General features: G+C 34.7%; 1 protein-coding gene across 2 annotated transcripts in view; it reads left to right on the forward strand.

Annotated features, from left to right (window-relative positions):
- ZPLD1 (zona pellucida like domain containing 1) overlaps window positions 1–19862 on the forward strand; it is a 132225-nt gene that overhangs the window by 65696 nt on the left and 46667 nt on the right. For both annotated transcript variants that reach the window (XM_045501885.1, XM_045501886.1), the window contains 2 exons: window positions 649–735; window positions 959–1070. The gene's annotated coding sequence lies outside the window, so the exon portion shown is untranslated. The remainder of the gene's footprint in view (window positions 1–648; window positions 736–958; window positions 1071–19862) is intronic.

Here is a 19862-nt window from a genome sequence, read left to right on the forward strand (position 1 = left end):
CAATTGAATAAGATAAAATTGTATAAAGATATATGCCAGGGTATTACTGATAAAGCAATGTGCTTTTTCAGGATAGCCATTATTATTAAACAGCTGGCGGAGTAATATAAATCCACACAATGGGCTTCAATCTGCCACATGGTCATCCCTAAGCACAGTAGTACATAAAGTAAAGCTTTGCTTTGGTCAGAATATCTTGAAAAGCTTTCCATGGTGCCTGAATCCCAGCTTCCCACTTTCCTTTCCAATGAGAAATCAGAATAGTTACTGGGGTGGAAGGCTTAGATGACGTCCAACTGGGTCCAAAGGCTCCAAAGGCTGGTGGGCTGTGTTGTTTGGAGGCCCCTAAACAAAAGCAAGGATTATGAAGCGGGTTCAGTGTCTAACTCCTTTACAATTGGGTCCTGTTGGGTTTTTTGCATTGACAGCCTCTTAGTCATTATTATCCCAATCAAACCAGTTTTCACGATGATATTCCATATCCCATTTTCATCGCTACATGAAATGTAGTATTGAAAGGGCCGGGCATCTTTCACAGAGCATAACAGGACATTGATAACTGTGCAGATTGACTCCCAATGCAATCTCGGGCCTTGTTTCTTACTTTATGATCTTTTTTTTTTTTTTTTTTTTTTTCTGGACCAGCAGGCTTTCCCTCATCAGGCTGATGATGGCTCACTTCACACATAACCACTCAAGACTTCTGTGCAGCATAAAATAGAAGATCAAAAGCAGGTAGGAGAAGAGGAATAAAGGAATGAATTGAAAATTGAAAGGGATGTAGTTGGAAGGAAACAAAGGTTTATAAAAGATGAGCTCAAGTTTCATGTTGGTGATGATTAGTCTTGCAAAACCTTCTGAGACCATGGAAGCATTTGCTTGTCGAAAATCCAGGTTTTCTCTCTCTCTCGCTTTTTAAAGGCTTTTTCATAATGAGCAACTCTTTTCTCATTTGAAGGGTTGAATCTTTTTTGAAAGAGTTTGGTAACACCAGGCATTTGAACACTCAGTCACATGCAGCAGAACCAGGCACATGGAGAACAGCTGATTCCACAAAACCAAGGGCTTGGGTAAGTGCCTGGCGCTGAAGCCACCTAAAGTGACTGCAAATGCTGTGTTTTTTGTAAGCACAGGACATTCATTTTAATTTAATAATCTTTTATGATGTAAGGCGATCTCTGGTAAAACTCTTCTGGTAGTGTGGTTCCATTGATGGGTAGGGGTTGGGCTGGGGAGTATCTTAAATATCGCAAAAGGAAACGAAAAACATCTTCCCATATTTGAGGGAAGAAAGCTATAAAGAAAATTTTATGTTGTGAACTGCAGTGTCATCCCGAACATTGGGGTTGGATTTGGAGAAAGGACTTAATCTTTTGGCAGCTTATTCAATTTTGAAGTTAGAGCCTGAGGTCAAAAGTTGTCCATGATTTGCTACACCATTGTATATCAGGCTGCAATTCCATCCGCTGTCCCCTGCCAGTCAGCCACAGTCCGCAGATGTTCCATTAATGAGATATCAGGATCCCATCCTACCAGAAAATCTGGTTGAATATGGGTGGCATCATCTCTAATTATGAAGACGATATTATTGAAAATAATTATAGTTTGATTTTCTTTTAAATAAGAATAATTTTAATAATGAGCCTAGTATTATTAGAATTGACATGGGATCTCATGTAACCTGGGAGCTATCATGGCGATTCCCATTTTTTGGGTGACCTCTAAGTCTCCTTCCATTCTAAGATTGCCTTTGGTAAAACCAGTTGTTTTTGATGTTAGAGAGAAGACCTTACTTCTTAGGTTCATGTATTTGAGATAATAATCTTTTTGGTTCTCAGGAGTATGACATTATTTGTTTTGCTACTGTGAATTGGCTTCTTACAATTCATTTTACAGGCCAAAGAAAAACAATCTAAACTGTCAGTTTAAATAACTTTGGTAGCAATAGCAAAGAGGTTGAACTTAGTTAAAAGTTTAGTATTTAATACATAATAGAATATTTCTTTATTTCATTTTTCAGTCAGTAGCTTTATCTTATGAGACAGATATCAGAGCTATTATTTGAACACTGTTCCTAGTTATACAGTTTTTAATATTCCTCAGTGATTTTTTTTAAGTTTTTCTTTACAGAGTATTATAATACTTGGCTAAATATAAAAATCTATAAATATGCTGTATGTACTTTCATTTTAGGCATTTTCAGCAATGTCCTCAAAATAAAATATAGTAAGGGTTATTGTTAATAGCCACATAATGTAAGAACCAGATCATGCTAGATATCGTAACAAATTCTACATTCCTTTCAAGACATTTAAAGCTCCCCCCCCCGCTTTTAAGAAGGCCTATGATAATGATCCAGAGGATATTAAAAAATCAGAATTTTCTGCAATCTTATTTCAAAGGTAACTTTTGAACCATGAGCAGATGCTCAGACTGTAATCTATTTAGTTATGGCATCAAATAGTGAATTACTGAAGATTATGTTTTTGTAGCTTTTTCAATAGCTTGGATAGCATTAAGATCATTAGTAGAGGATGATAATCTTTTGTATCATTTAAACACCTATTAGCAATGTTTGCCTTCAAGGAATTCAATTTTTTGGTTAATTTACCAAATCTGTGCTCTTTTTTTCTTCTGTATTTAAGCTGGAATTTAAACTGGGTCAAGACCATAAATTAAGCTTGATTTGGTTTGTCGTGTTTTGCTTCCATTACAAAATGTTGTAACTAAAAACCAGGCATAACAGCTTTATCAAGACATGATAAAGTAAACGTTAGACTGACCTTTATAGATTCAGAGTCATGGCTGATTGTTACTAAGTATCTAAGTTGATTTTGAGTGGGGAATTACAGGAATTCCAAACTCTCAAGGCTTCAGTGATGTGGAAAAGGATGGTACACCTCAAAAAAGTAAATGATCGACTTGACCAGTTTGATAATACTTTGCCAAATATGGAATGAATGTCATGGGAAGTGTTTTATTAATAATGACCAGTGGTTTTTACCAGGGCTTACAGAAAAATGTATTAATGAAAAAAAAAAAAAAAAAAAAATGATATTGGTTGAAAGGAATCTCCTGAGAAATGTATTGTGTCTTGTCCCCCAGACATATGTATTGTGTTATGTAGAGTCATACAGTAATGTTTAAAGCAGGGTTGGCAAGGCCCACAAAGTAAATATGTTTAGTCTTTGTGGGTCTTTGTCAGGACCACTTAAAGCTGCCATTGTAGCTCAAAAGCAGCCCCAGAAAATATGTATACAAATGAGTGTAGCTATGTTCCAATAACATTTCATTAGTAGACACTGAAATAAGAATGTCACATAATGTTCCCTTTTCATGAAATATTATGTTTTTTTACTTTTTTTCAAGCATTAAAATATGTGAAAACTGCCTTTGTTCATGGTCCATACAAAAGTAGGTGTTGGGTAGAATTAAGCCTGCAGGCCATAGGTCACTGACCCCTTGTTTAAAGTGTTAATTTTCTAGAACTCACAATAAGGTATAATGGTACACTAAGAAATCTAAAAAAACAAAATTACATGCCTGGATTTTTACGGATTTTTAAAACATAACAAGAACGTTTAGAAACTATTATAGTGCCAAACTTTGAAGAAAAATAAAAAGCTGCTAAGCCTTAAGAACAGCAAAATTAAGTTATATTAATATGTCAATTTTGTTATTTCTATTGCTATGTATGTGAAAGTTCCAGATGCTAAAGACAAAAGGTATTTTTTTAGCTTGTTAAAAGGTGGTGGAAGTTAAATGAAAACATTAATAGCTTTATTTGTTTATAAAGTTCAGATTGTCTGTAAAATGATGTTAATTTCAAATTTTCACTAAGACTATAGTCATTTAATATGAAACTGCATCACTAGAAAGAGTAAGAAAAATGAAGACTGCTTAGTATCATATGTTAGAATTTAAAGTATATTTGCTCAAAAATGCTTAACTAATAAGTAATCAGAGCTCATATAACTACACTGTCTCTCAGTTGAACATACCATCATTAACCCACTGAATATAAACCTGTAAATTACATGAATAGTGCTTTCAAATTAAACCATTTTTTAGATAAGTTATAATTTGAAATTAGAAAGAACTATGGCTAACTTTCTATTTCAAATGTAATTTATCATAATTTGGATATAAGAAGTTAAAATAATTGAATAATAAAAAACTATTAATCTTTTAGAGACTTAAAATCATTACCATAGGATATATACATTTTAAAAACTTAGGTGTATTTGTGTATAATGCACATTTGTGCTCATACATGCGAATTCTGGCACAGCAATTCTATTTAGAAACTTATTTTGAATAAGTATTTGAAATTAAAGTAATATATTTCTGGTTTCTAAAAATTCCTTGCTTTGTCAATTCTATCGTAGGAATGTGTGCCATCAATGTTAATGGAATGAAAAGGAGACTTAGCAAGGGTTTGTATTAAGTTTGATGCTTTTTAGTTTATAAAAGCTGAAAAAAATATTTACAGGGCATTAAAAAGTACTAGCTGAACATTTTTTTTTTTAAAAAAGTGAAACAATTACTTAAAGCTATTTAGAGAACACTAAAAGTATGAATATTTTTTAAAAAACTGAATCAATTAACTAATTCAAGTAATTTTTAATCCAAGAGTTTTATATATGTAGATATATTCTTAGACCTCAATCTCATTTTCTTTTGTTTTAAAATCATATAAAAATAAATATAAATTACCTCTAGTAGTGGGTGGGTTTAAAGATTTTAATTTAAATAATGTTAGTTGAAATTGAAAATTTTCATTAATGATATAATCTTTAAAAATTAAAGCATTATCCTGATCAGGACTAGATGTTGGTATACTTGATTTTCTACATTTTTGTAGTATGGTGTTGTCCCTTTTTTATCACAAATATGATAGTAATTTATCTAACAAACATTTCTTGAGAATCTACAGTGGAAATGGCACTTTGTTAGATCCTAAGTACAAAGGTGAGCATAATACTCTTGCTTTTATGAAGCTTACAGGTTTACTAGGGGAAAACAAAGATGTACATCTAAGTCATCTGGGGTAATTTTGAACCTCCTCTCCCACAGAGACATTTGGCAGTATCTGGAGATATTTTTGGGTGTCATGACTTGAGTGGGAGTACTCCTGGCATGGAGTGAGAAGAAGCCAGGGATACTGTTACACATTGTACAATGTTGTTAAAACATCCTATAAAAAACAATGATCTAGTCTAAAATGTCAACAGTGTTGACGCTGATAAGCCTTGACTTCAACGTAGTACATTTTTAGAACTGCTATTATACAATGGCACAGAGACTCTGGCAGAAACAGAATAGGAAATGGTCAACGCTACAAGCAGAAAGTGTTGTCTTGTTAGAGGAATATCTGAAAGAAGAGCTATATGTGAACGAACTCTCAAAAAGTTGATTGGAGAGATGTTCCTGATAAGAGGGGGTGGAGTTGGGAAGAGGAGCTTTGCAGACTGAGACAGCAAAATGAGCAAAAGAATGAATGTGTGTGTGAAATAACTTCTCATCTTTGGGAATGATAGGTGTAGAGTGGGTAGAATGGGTACTGGAGAAGTACTGGCTTCTGTGAAGCCAATCAATGTTTGTAGGTAGGAACATTCAGCCCGTGGGGACCATGTTGCTACCTTGTTCTAAACCAGTGAGTTTCAAACTTTCCAATATAACTCACAGTCAGATATGTACATTGTAATCTAGTATACACTCATCCAAACAAACATACATACATACATAGTTTGTACATACAAATTTTATAAAAATATTCTATTTGACTCTATTCCATTATCTTCCATCCTATACTATCCCAAACTATTCTATTCCATGAGAAATGTTGTTCTTGACCCACTAAACTAATATCCTAGTACAATAATTATTTAAAAAGATTCTTCTCATCTAAACCCATGATTTTCAACAAGTTCTGAGAAGTGTAGAGATAGTTTGAAACCTCTCACGAGGTGTACGGGTAGTTTGAAAACAAAGCTGTTTTTGTTCAATGAAGACTTGTGTTTAGTGAAGAGGATTATCTTATTTAGCTTTTCAAATATCACATGTAGGAGATAATGAGATTGTTTCAAAGACGTCATTTCTATCTTCTCATTTATAGTTTATCCTTTTTGTGGGTCATCCAAGAATAACTAAATACTTATTGCCATTCATTTGGCAATTGATTATGTATTGCTGGGTGACATCTTTTGTGTAGATCTTTGGGTCAGAGACATCTTTGTCATGATAAGCCTCAGTTTTCAAACTGTTCTTGTTGGAATATTTACCATAATAGTACAAAATAAACTCTCCTAAAGAAGTGGGATCTCCATGTCTGAAGGATTTGGGTTACATTTTCCAAAGGCTCTGATTTACAGTTATGATACAACATTATCCATAATCTTATCCGCCATAATATATCCAACTGCTTACCTCCTTCTTTCTGTTCACCTGCTTGCCTCTCACTTACTGATGAAGATCCACTGTAAGGGCCTTACCTACTGTGGCCTGCAGCTATCTCTACAGCTCTCTTGGGGCTTCAGATCCCAGACACAATTTTTGGTTTATGAGACAGAAGCTGAAATGTTGTAACTAGAGTTATAGCTTATATTCCTAGCACTGGCTATTGCAAGGGCTATGATTTTGTTTGAATTATTTTCATCTCATTGAAGATACAAAAGCTCATAAGTTCACTTCTTAGAAGTGATAACTATCCTCCCTTTCAGAACTTTCATTCTTCAATGTCTTGACATCATTGACATTGATCCTATAAATAAATTAGCCTTATTTCTGCTTCTTTCCTGTAATGCTACTAGAAAAAGGATAAAATATTTTTTCAAAGGTTCTGTAACCTAGGTATAATTATTTAGTCACTTAGATTGTCCTTATTTTATAGATAACAAGAAAGTCCAAGAGAGGTAAAGTGGGTTACCTAAGGTACCACAGTTACAATAAGTGAGCTGTAGCTCACTTGATTTTGTTTTTATTATAAATTTCAAATATACAAGAGATCAAAATAATAGCATAAACTAATGTTTTGCCCTAGTTTCCACATACACACACACACACACACACACACACACACACACACCCTTTTTCTTGATGTCATTAAATTTTTTTAAAGTTTATTTATTTTTGAAAGAGAGAGAGAGACAGAGTGTGAGCAGGGGAGGGTCAGAGAGAAAGGGAGACAGAATCCGAAAAAGGCTCCAGCCTATGAGCTGTCAGCACAGGGCCTGATGCAGGGCTCAAACTCACAAACCATGAGGTCGTGACCTAAGCCAAAGTCAGATGCTTAACCGACTGAGCCACCCACGTGCCCCTTTGATAAGTCATTTTAAAACAGAAATACTGCTGATACTTGAACATCAGGATTAATGGTTAATTCTTTCCTTTTAATTACTGATTTTCAGAGTAAGGATTTGATGTAATGATCACCTCCAGGGATCTATGAATGGTCTTTCTAATTTGTGATGTAGAAACAATTAATTAACATGGAGCTAACTGAAATGTTGACATATGAGGATTTAAACTTTATGTTCTTCCTGATTTCAACACTGATATTTAAGTAAAGCTTTTGTATATACATACTACTTGATCTGACTGGCTAAAGCTTTTGTGGATCTGATTTTATCATGGCCAAAGATATCATGTTTTGTGTATATAATTGTGTTGTTATCAAACATCTAACTTAGAGATATTAGAATTTATTATTTCAAGAGCTTCTTCTAGTTATCTTCTTGTGTATTATCTATAACAAGCATGCATTACCTAGGAAAACCATTTGGTCACTCGGCACCGGTTCCCACGTCTAAAAAACAAAGGCAGCTCTTTCCTTCAAGGTACTCCTCAGAGTGATGTCATGAAGGTTAATATTACATTCCCCCAAACAGCTCAACAAATAAAAAAAAAATATATCATGAACGTTAATGAGAACAGGGTTGAATATGTATTTGAGGCAGAACAAAGTGCAATTATAAATTCTCAGCAGCCTAGTTTATTCTGTGATTATTGCTTCCTGAAGGCCTTTGGGACCTTTGAGAAACAAACAAAAATGTAGATGCAATGATAAATAAATAAAAGTATAAAACCAATAGCAACTTATTTATTTTTAAGTGTCATTTTAATTTTACCATTTGTTTGTAGGACAGACATGCCCAAAAGTGGAAGGGTTAATGCTTTCCCTTTATACCATTGAGATTAATCTATGAGGCCCCTTGCTGATTTTTATTTCTTATAAAACAACAAGAGGTAGATAGGAGGATGTTCTAGATGCAGTGTTTGGCCCCTCATCAATTGTTGTGGAGAGAGCAAGAAAGCAGTAGGTCTCTGAAACCTTCCGATCTTGTAAAGCCTAAATTCTGATAAGGGAGGAGATTTTAGAAAGAAGGTCTTGAGGAATTTATCACAATTTTCTCCTCCAGTTTTTAAAACATCATGATTTCATTGGCTCTTGATAGCGGGAAGTCATCTTAGTCATCTTCTAGTCAAACATTTCATTGCCCACATGAAGTAACTGAGAGTAAGACACATGATGTGACTTCCCCACGACCACAGACAGTTAGTAATAGAATGAGAACCAGAGCCCAGACTATGGTTATATTTAATCAGAAGTATGCTAGTGTATGCTACATAAGTGTTGCCTTATATGAATTAATAGGCAACATGGTAACAAAAATATCTCAGTGAACCTTTAGAAGGAAGTTGTGGGTAGGCCCAGCCTATAATTTATGATAGAAAAACAATTTTCTTTTCTTAAGAGATCTTTCATTATCCCAAGGCCATAAAGATATTCTTCTAAATTAACTTCTAGAAGTTTTAATGTTGTTGATGTCATTATTGTGAAGCTTAAGTGTTTCCCCATTGACTAAAAACTTTTTGAGGGCAGAAACATATATTCAGAGGTATATATTCTGTGCATTTAGTGACATCACATCAAAGTGGAATTTATCGTCACCAAATTCCACTATATAATCTTGGGGGGAAAAAAGAAATGCAATTAATTTAAATAGTATTTTCAGTCTTCCTATTATTCCAATCAATGAATTGATTGATTACTATGTAAATATGAGATAGACTACATCAAACTGATATCTTTCAGTCAATCTTAGTTCCCCTGTAATTGTCTGAGGGTGAGCATTACAATATGTGGTATATGAATTTACTGTTTAAAGATGTGAATTCTATGCCTAACATGGCTTCTGAAGCAAAACAACTACTTATTCTGTGTTTAGTGTGAGGCTGGTTTTTTTTTTCCTGTGTTGAATAATTGAAAAATATATTCTGAAGTGTTTAAAGATTAACATTCAATTAGAATTACAAATGACCAGGGGCGCCTGGGTGGCGCAGTCGGTTAAGCGTCCGACTTCAGCCAGGTCACGATCTCGCGGTCTGTGAGTTCGAGCCCCGCGTCGGGCTCTGGGCTGATGGCTCAGAGCCTGGAGCCTGTTTCCGATTCTGTGTCTCCCTCTCTCTCTGCCCCTCCCCCATTCATGCTCTGTCTCTCTCTGTCCCAAAAATAAATAAACATTGAAAAAAAAAAAAAAAAAGAATTACAAATGACCAAACCTAGCTTTCCTTGAAGATTTTAAGTTCAAATTCTGACTTTTTATCAGTAAATTCTAGTAGACTTTATCATTTTTAACAAGTCTTTGAGGAATATTTGATTGTGTATGAAAAAGTAGTTAATTGACATTTTGAAAAGGAAATAAAATATATTAAATTTTGATCAGAGGAAGTTTAGTATGTTTGTAGGAGTTAAATTATCTCCTATAAAAATCTTAAGTATTCAAGTAATGCTCAAATATAAAAAATAGATTTTAACATGTGCTCAAATTTATATTTTCTTAAATATCTCGATAATATGTATAATCTTGGTAGCATGTCAGTTTTACATAACAAGTCTGAATTTACTCAGTTACATATCTTAAATCAGAATAAAAGGACTAACCTTAGTTAATTAAATAGGTCAAATTCTCTAACACATTAATGACAAAGAATGCCAATGTATATCAGTTCTTTTAACACAAGAAATGGTTCTCTAATTTTTGATTATTTTAAATACTTCTATGCCTAAGTATCCCTGGATTTAAGAGATACTAATCTACTTTGAAAGCAATTATCTTTTGAGCTAACATCAATTTCTTATTGGTCACAAGTTTTCACTTGGACAATGGATAGATTCTTATTTGTAACCATCATACTCCATACCCTTATTTATTGCCTATACAAGGAATTGATAAATTAGAGATTGGTCTTATTGTTGTTATAAGCCACATAACTCATCCAGCCCATATCTCACATTTCTAGTATTCTTTATATTCATGTTACCCATTACCCAGTTTTTGTCTCTGCAACCTCTACCATACAGTTTTAATTTTAGATTAAATTTTGTTTTCCTTTCCTCGTAAAATATTTGAATGATTTATTCAGCTTTAAATATTTCTGATTTTTACAGAATCTTGCATTTTCTGTCATTATTTTGGTCTAGTAGGACCATAAAATTCTTCTGAATATAAAATGATGTCAAAGCAGTGGGATTTCTGTATTACAAGAGTCTAAAAGGATGTAACAACCCAAATACAATGCATAAACTTTTGCATTTAGTTATATTATCTGTTTCTTTTCTTTTCTTTTCTTTTCTTTTCTTTTCTTTTCTTTTCTTTTCTTTTCTTTTCTTTTCTTTTCTTTTTTTGATCCTGCATTGGGGGAAAAGCAGGTATAAAATACATTTTCAGTGAATTGGGAAAATCTGAATATGGAATTGATATTAAATGCTATTATAATTAATTATAATTGTATTATTTAGTAATGGTGTTGTGGTTATGTGGAAAAAGTCCTTTTTATCCTTATGAAATGTGTGTTGTAATATTAAGAACCAAAATGTCTAAAACTTAATACCATATGGTATAAAAATCACAATCACCACTACAGTAGATGGATGGATAGATAAAATAAACCAAACATATGAGGAAAATAATATGTGATTGGAATCGAGATTTGATTGGAATCTCAAGGCTGTGTTAGATTCTGTGGTGTCGTTGGCTTCTGAGATTGTAGCCCTGATTAACACAGATACCATCTTGAAAGATAGTAATCTATTCAATTGTGAAAAGAAAAACTAGCCATGAAGAGCTTATGGATAATATGTATCTCTGTACAAGGTTTTGTACATACAATTAGTTTGTATCTTAGATACATTGAAGTGAATTTTTTGTTATTTCTCTCTAAGTGAACTTAAATCACATAGGAGACCACTATTACCAATGGCAGGAAACATCAAATCTTGCCATGTCGAGACAACTCTGGTTTAAAATTTAGTCACTGCTGGTTTAAAATTTAGTTACTTTGGGGTTAACTATTTAGTCATAGTCAAAATTCTCCTTATCCACTTCTGACCTCCTCATGTTTCATGTGTGGAAAGGGGGCTCTAGAGACAGTGTAGTTCAGGTTTAAGAGTATGGCCTCTAGAGCTAGATTATCTGGGTTCAGATGTTATCTCTATCACTTCCTACGTGAGGGACCAAAATCAAGCTACTTAACTTAACCTCTATGTGTTTCAATGTCCTCATCTATAGGCACAATCTCATAGGTTGCAGGGAAAACTAAAAGGTAATATTGATAAATAATATTTAATAACTATTAAATTTAAAACTATTAATTACTTTCAATAATAACTATATAAATAATAATAATTTGTGTAAATAAAATAAATAGTAGTACTTATTATATGCGTTAACTACTTAAAAAAATTCTTAACGTTCCCACAATGGTGAAGCTATTTAGTACATTTATCATCTTGTGGTCCTAACTGGTAAGTCCATGGAGAATTCTCATCTGTTTCATTTTTAGGTATCACCAGTGCTCTTCCTGTATCCACTATAACTTATGATCTCTTTTTCTCAAAATGGTGAAAGCACAGTGGTTTATCTTCTCTCTTACCAGTGACTTGCATCCCTTCCCTTACACACATAATCTCTTAGTCTACTGGAATTCAGAGCTTCTAGCACATTCCCCAGGTGTCTCCTGGCTTTAGGTCATCCATCTTGTTGCTATCCACCACCTACTGGCTTCTCAGCAAGATATAACACATCTCAATTTTCAATTTTCTTATCTGTCTCTCATCAGAGGTTATAGAAGTCTTTTAAAGATATCTTCATGCTGGTGAGAAGACTGTAGGGGAAGCTATCTTGAGCCTTCCTTTGTCTAGATCTGTCCCATCACCATTGCCACTCAATTCTGACTTCCTCATGCTGTCATGGGCACTCTGACAGACATTTCACACCAGGTTTTAGATGAAAAGCCAGACATGCCTCCCTTTTGCTTCTGGATCCCATGAATCTGCCTGGGTATCTTTATCAAAGAGGGGAGCAGAAAGAAAACCCCACATGAGACTCTAAACACTCTTTTGCTTTCCCTACTTCTCTCCTTCATGTGGGGAAGAACATTTCATTGATGACATATCTTATCTCACATCTTCTCAGTATGTAGTACAAACTCTGTTCAGTTCTCCATGCCTGGCTCTTAAAGTTAAAGCCCAGATGTTGGAGAGCCAAAATCTCCTCTGTCTCTAGCAGCCAAGATCCATGGATTTTAATGGATATTTTCTCTACTTTGAGTTTAAAATAGGGCATTTGTCAGTCAGAATTGGGCAATATTTTCCTTTTCACAGAGATTCTATTTTCATCTTCCTCAAAGGGCAGGACAACAGAAATGATCAGAAGGAAACTCACGGAAAATATTCTATTATTCCTGAATCCCACATAAAGATGGGCAGTTTAAGGAATTTCAGGGATATTTTTGACTATATGAGGTGGCCATGGTTCCCAACTGCTGAATAAGATGCTGTCCTCTGAATGTATTAACAACGTTTTCCTGTCGGTATATATTGTGTTTATATAAGACCCTCTGTGATAACCAACAGAGGTTTGCTCTTGCAACTGAAAACAAGATTGCTATACTGCACATACTGCTATGTGTCTCATGTCTCATGACATCTAAGATTTGGTTGCAATGAATCTGGCCTAATCCACTGATATCTTGGTTCCTTCTCCATCCTGCTCTCATGCCAATAAGTACCTCTTCCAAATTGTTTTCATCTCAATATATGGAGCTACCATTTACCTGATTGACCAACACACATACTTGAGAGTCATCCCTATTTTTCTCACTTATTCTGCACCTAGAATTTAACATCAAGTCCTATTACTTCCTGTTCAAAATAATATTTTAAATTTGTTTACTTTACTCCAGTCCTGGTATTATAATCCTTGCCCTCAACTCAAAGGCCTTCAATGGCTTTCCATTCCATTGAGGAAAAATCATGTAGCATGGTCTCCTTGGCTTACCTTCAGACTTACTTCCTGGCCCTTTCTTCCTTGCTTGGTACCATGGACTTTCCTTCAAATTTCACAAACGTTAACTGTTTTTACATTTTGAGACTTGTGGTTGTGCAATGAGCTCTGTGAGGAGCTCTTTTCAGACTTCATCTGCCTAAGTCAAATCAATCCTTCACCTCTTTTTTATTTATGTTTATTTATTTTTGAGAGAGAGAGAGAAAGAGAAAGAGCAGGGGAGGGGCAGAGAGAGAGGGAGACAAAGAATCTGAGGCAGGCTCCAGGCTCCAAGCTGTCAGCACAGAGCCCGACATGGGGCTCGAACCCATGAACCGTGAGATCATGACTTGAGCTGAAGTCAGGCACCCAACTGACTGAGCCACCCAGGTACCCCCTCAGTCTTTCAATTCTTATCAACTGCAGCACATTGCAGGAAGTCTTGGCACCTCCCATCTCACTTAGGTTCTAGCAGGCACCCTTTCCTTTTCTTTCATAATACTTATGAAATATATTTTGTAAGTATATTTTTATGTTTGCAATTATTACTTTAATGACTATCTCCCTCTCTAGTCCATAAACTCTGTGAGAGTAAGGACCATGTTTGTTTTGCTCACCACTGGATCCCAAAGGCCCTAAGTCTGAAACTTAGAAACTGCTCAATAAAAATTTGTCAAATGAATAAAAAAAAAAATAAATGAATTAATTAATGGAGCAGTTTCAAATAGTGGGGTACTAATAAAGGTGCCCTTTTATTCTTGAGCACCAAGAATGCTCAAGAATAAAAGTGAATGGAAGCAAGTTACCTTTCCACTCTCATTATTGGTACCCACGCAAATACTTTTGATTGTTTGGAAAATGTGTTGATATTCAGCCAGAATATGTCAGCATGGTGTCTCTTCTGGTTGGCTGATTCTTGTGTCATGCCTTTTCATCAATATTTTGTATATTATCTCTATTAAGAAAGAAACATTTGGAAATAATCATAATAATTGTCAATTATTTAATTACAGGGAAATGAGCATTTAAAATAAATAATCATTTTATTATTAATTTGTTATCATACTTCATGAAACGTGAGTGGAAGTTGATATACTAACATATCTTCAAAGCTGCCTCAGGAGTATAAAATGTACACACATCTTGAAAATTAAACTGGTGAATTATTTAAAAAAGGCTTTAGAATGACTTAGTTCAAACTGCTAGTACCCCCAAAACTAAGGTGTTAGAATAAATGTTTAAGCTAAACATTGTAGATCATTTAAATTCTATAGATTACTCAAGAAAACCCTCCACAGGAAGACAGATGAGAAAGGCAGGCAAAGGGAAATAAATGAACATTCACTTTGTGTCAGAGAAAATCAGAGCTGGTTTTTCTTTTAGGAACAGCCTTTAGCATTTATATTTTCTCATGGTATACATCAGCATCTTTAGTCATAAAATTTCTGAGTGTCTTCTTGATGGCTAAACATGTTTCCGTCTTTGAGGAATTATTCTGAAAGTACAAGTGAGTTGTATTCTTTGTTTAGCAAGACAAGGACACTCTATGTTAAAGAATGTGTATGTAGATGATAATGGATATTTCTGATGAAAGTTTTATATTTTAATTTTCCTTTTAATACATATGTTGCCTTTAATGTCCAAGTGGAACATGGAAATAAAGAGTACCAAGTTTCAGTCAAGACACCCCAACAGAAAACACGTTTCTTCATTAAATTGTCATGGCTTCCAGCACTTTAAAACTGAGGATTGTGGGGGCACATGGGTAGCTCAGTTGGTTAAGCATCAGCTCTTGAGTTTTGCTCAGGTCATGATCTCATGGTTCATGGGTTTGAGCCCCAGGTCAGGGTCTGCACTGACAGGACAGAGCCTGCTTGGGATTCTCACTCTGCCTCTCTCTCTCTGCCCCTCCCCACTCGTGCACATGCTCTCTGTCTTTCAAAACAAATAAATAAACTTAAAAAAATAATAAAACTGATGATTGTGGAGAGTGGACCAATATGTCCTTTTTCTAGAAGCAAGACTGTGTAACACTTTGAGACTTCACTCAGCAGGACAGTTGCCTACCTGTAAAAATTCAGTGCCTTATTGCCCCATCTCTCACCTGGGTCTTGTGGGTTTCTTGGAAGGACTTTATTCCTTTAACTTAAACTTTGATCTCTGTTAAAATACACATATTTCTTTTCCTTCCCTTTCCTGGGAACTCTAAGCTATTTCCAGTCATTTAAAGTATAATGAACACTTTCTGATCTTTTCTGAGGGGCAGGCTATGGGGGGTGTGACACAGAAGCACCAGGAATGAGGTTATGCCCCCAGTAGAAGTCAGCAAGGCTCTGCAGAGTCGGTGGCCAATAAATTTGGAGGAGGGGTGACAACGAGAGAATTAGGGAAATCATTGATGCGAAAGGCCCATTTTGTATTTTTGTAAATCTGTATGATAAAATGATCAGCTTTAGTTTAGTGAAAAAAATGCATAAATTTTAGCATGATGATTAAACATTTGAAGAGATGTTTGGTTTGAATTTTTTATTTTTCTTCCAAACTAGAACAGTATCTTACAGATGGTCTATATGAAGGCAGTAAAATTAAGGAAGTATGAAACTGATAAATCATTGAACCCATTTGTTTCTGCAAAAGTTACTTCTTGAGAGTAGATAAAAGCACTTTGAACATGTTCACTTTTTCTCAGGTCACAGGGGTGCTATTTAATAAATTACTTTTCTCAGTCACTAAGGTCCACCTTTATTCATTTGAAAAGGTTAATGCAGCTGTTCAAAATGTCCAAGTTTTTCCCAGAGAATAATTTATGCACTGAAAGTCTGTTTTATTTGGGAAATGCCTAAATAGTGTAAAAAAAAAAGTGAAGTACAAATTAAAAACAAGTAGATCTCGCAGTTCATAACTAAAGTAGTTTTTTTAAAAAATTTATATGTATTGATTATATATCCCTGACCACCCCATTTAAAATTTCAATACTCCCATCCTGCCACCCCAGAACTTCCTATCATTCTTTTTGCTTTATTTTTCTCCAAAGTGCTTATATATAATATATATATTATATATATATATATACAATACAATACAAATATACTCTGTATTTTACCTATAGATTTTGTTTTCTTCTGATTTCCCTTACTAGAATGTAAGTTCTAGGCAGACAAACATTTTCAGCCCTTCCTCTTTCCCCTTAATAGTTCCAGGTATGTGTAAGCATTCAATAATGTTTAATACATGAATGTAGGAATAAATCTATTTTGATCACATTTAGTAAGTAATTGCCATTTTCCCGTTTGGGTAGTGTAGGATTACTTTCTAGAAGGAAATGCCACGTGATAGTTGAGGGTGGTTTCTGGAGTTATTGTGCATTGAATCTTGATTTTAACACTGGTTATCTGTTTAACCTTGGGCAAATTACTTCACATTTCTCATCCCCATAATAAGATGAATAAATCACCTATCTCATAGTTAGATAATTGTATAAAATACTTTAAAAAACCCAATCTGGAACACTGTATATCCTTAAAACTCACTAGTACTATCATTAAGACAATTTGTGAAAAGAATATTCTTTATGCACTCATTGCCTACGTGAAATAGTCATGACAATTATGTAGATGTTAAAAATATTTTGCCTCAATCATAAGATTCGGTTTCAAGCATATGTTAAGCATACATTATTAATGTAATTTACTTTCTGAAAATGATCAGGATATTAGTTTTATTTATTTGACAAACTCCAATTAAGGCAAACAGAATAGTGTAATAATTCCAAAGGTCAAGTGTGTTTTGAATTCTACTCTGTCATTTACTAGATCTGACCTGAGCAAGTTAATAATAAACTTTAGGCTTTAGTTCCCACATTTGTAACATGGGTAAAAAATAAATCTATGTTAATAGTTGAATATTAAGCAAAAAACAGTGCCTGGGATGTAGCAGATCTCAATAAAAGGAAGGTCAAAAAAAAAAAAAGAATCAGGTGTATAAAATTAGAGAACAGTGTTTATGACAGAACTATATCAATTTATACAAAATTGAGTGAAAATTGACAATGAAACTACATTTTTCTGACTCATGCTTAATCTTATGCAAATAAATCAGAATTTGTGTTTTAGAAGTGGTCATTTTAAAAAGAAAATTTAACATGAGAAATATTGACATATTTAACAGAAAATCACTTAGCCCATGATTTCCTTTGTATTGCTAAGTATGAAATACAGAGCCTGTTACACTAATTTAAGAGATGCAAGTGTCTCTTTTTAAAATTAATACATCTGAATTCCTTAAAATTCAATGTTGTGCATATGGTTGTCCTCTCTCTCCTCTATCCCCATCAATTTAAATTCATAAAGATACAAAGCTAAGAAGCATGTGCATGAAGCTTGTGCTCACTAATCATCAAGGTTTTTATTATCTACGAAGTTGCTATTAATGTTTTGTAATATTGGCTGTGTTAGGCAGTCTTTCACACCACAGTTAGCACCAGTCACTGGGGTGTTGGTTGCTGCACCTAGTTATGACGGAAAAGATGGGAAATGCCTTTGCTCAAGCTCCAGTTTGCTGGAGCCACAATGGGACAGCAGCCACTGCACGTCACACAAGAGTGGATGATAGAAATTAAGTTCTACCTTGTGACATGAAACTCAACTGAACTTTTTTAGCCAGACCAGGACTGGATACACATGTCTAGAATTATACTCGCCTAGGAGCTAGGGAGACTGAGCAAACAGGACCTTATGCTTTAATGAATGTAAAGAGTCTCAAAATAGTCCAAATCCCAGGCAATCCCATTTCAGAAAAGAACTTTAGGAGCTACGGCAAGATAGCATTTTCAAGCTTGCCTCTGTGCATTGATGTTTAGGGTTTCTGTGTGCAGAGAAAATGATGAGATAGGTTTGAAGGTGGGAAGTGTACAAGTTAATAGTTCATCATTTTGTTTTAACTTGCAGGTGGAATATAAATACAGTCTTGAAAATGCCATAATCTCTGCCACTGTTACAGGGATCAAAATGTGGATACTGCCTACACAAGAGATGTGGGTGCCCTTTAAAAATCTCCTGCTTAATGTACCTTAATATTGACACACTGATCAGTACAAATGATATTATAATGTGATTCAACTAATCAGAGCTGTTACTAGCCCATGGGACACCTTTGTGTTGAGCCATCTAGTTCCAGAGCATGTGTCTTAGCCAAGGGAGCACAAGCCCTGTCACTATCCCTCTTATTGGGTGTACTTGTGCAGGGGACAACTTGCACATCAATACATGGTGACCCTGAAGCTGATATTTCAGTGTCTTCTGTATGTCCAGACTGTGCTATGTTTTTTATGCACTTACAGTTTATAGTCTTGTGATCATCATCTTGATTTTCAAACGAAAAATCTAGAGAATGACTGGGGGAGGATTGAATCCATATCTGCTGATATCAAAATCAGTGTATATTTTGTTGAAATAAGATGCTGTCTACCTCTGTCTTCTTTTCATCAAAAAGTATTTATCAAGGGTTTTAATCTTCACGACAGTTCTGTGAGTCCTGTTCAAAGTGTATGGGAGGGAAGCATGCCACTTTTGAACAGCCTCAAATCTGATTTAACTCTATAAAGCTAAGACTTTGCCACCACTGTTAGTAGGTTGCTTCAAATAGCACGAGTTTCTCATCCATTTTTGGTAAACCTAGATGTGTCCAGTTTAGTTTATAATGATAATTCTCACAGTTTTCACAATCAGGGCCTTTTCTCCATTTTTTGAAAAGAAATGATTTTCTCCCTCTTAATGCCCACACTATAAAATACATCTTTTAAGCAGGTTGCATTCACTACATAAGAATTTGCTTATCCATTTTCAGATGAAAATATCTATTAAAGATCTATCACTTCATAAATTTAAAGAAAAGAAACTGATGATAAATATCAGCCAAAATAACACCTTTTTTTTAAAATAACAGATGATATTTAGGTAGTGTGTATAGCAAATGTTAGCAGAAATACCCGTTGAATTCTGGGTTCCCCAATTGTTTTCCATGGCACTTAACCTTCCTGAGACTTATTCATCTTTCTCTGTACATGGAGTAATAATTCCAATCTCATCCAATATGAATGGGGGACAATAGGCAAGTGACCTGGCACACAGTGCCTTCTTTGTGCATAGTGTCCTCTCAGTAAGTGTTTTTTTTTCCTCCTGTGGAAGAATATAAAAGCTAGACAGTGTTTCAGAATAAAAATAACTCATCAGTGAAAATTCCCCACTCTGTGAATCACTATGCATGGAAGGTATTTCTAGCTTGGAAGACAATGATATGAGTCTAGAGTCTCCAATGCCTCATGGGAATCAACGGGACCCAGCATGAGAAGGGTATGGCAGAGCATCTACTAGGTGTGTGTGTGGTGGGATGTACTGCTCAGAAACAAGCTGCTCTCTTTCCTACCAGTATTCCAAAATCTCCAAGAGATCAAGGCTTTCTTGTTTATTTGAGATGTCTTGAGGAGCTAGATGATGACATGGTGCAAATGTGGCCAAGAGAGCCTGGATCAGATAT

Source organism: Leopardus geoffroyi, chromosome C2 (assembly GCF_018350155.1).
Source record: "Leopardus geoffroyi isolate Oge1 chromosome C2, O.geoffroyi_Oge1_pat1.0, whole genome shotgun sequence".
In the NCBI taxonomy this organism is placed as follows: Eukaryota; Metazoa; Chordata; class Mammalia; order Carnivora; family Felidae; genus Leopardus; species Leopardus geoffroyi.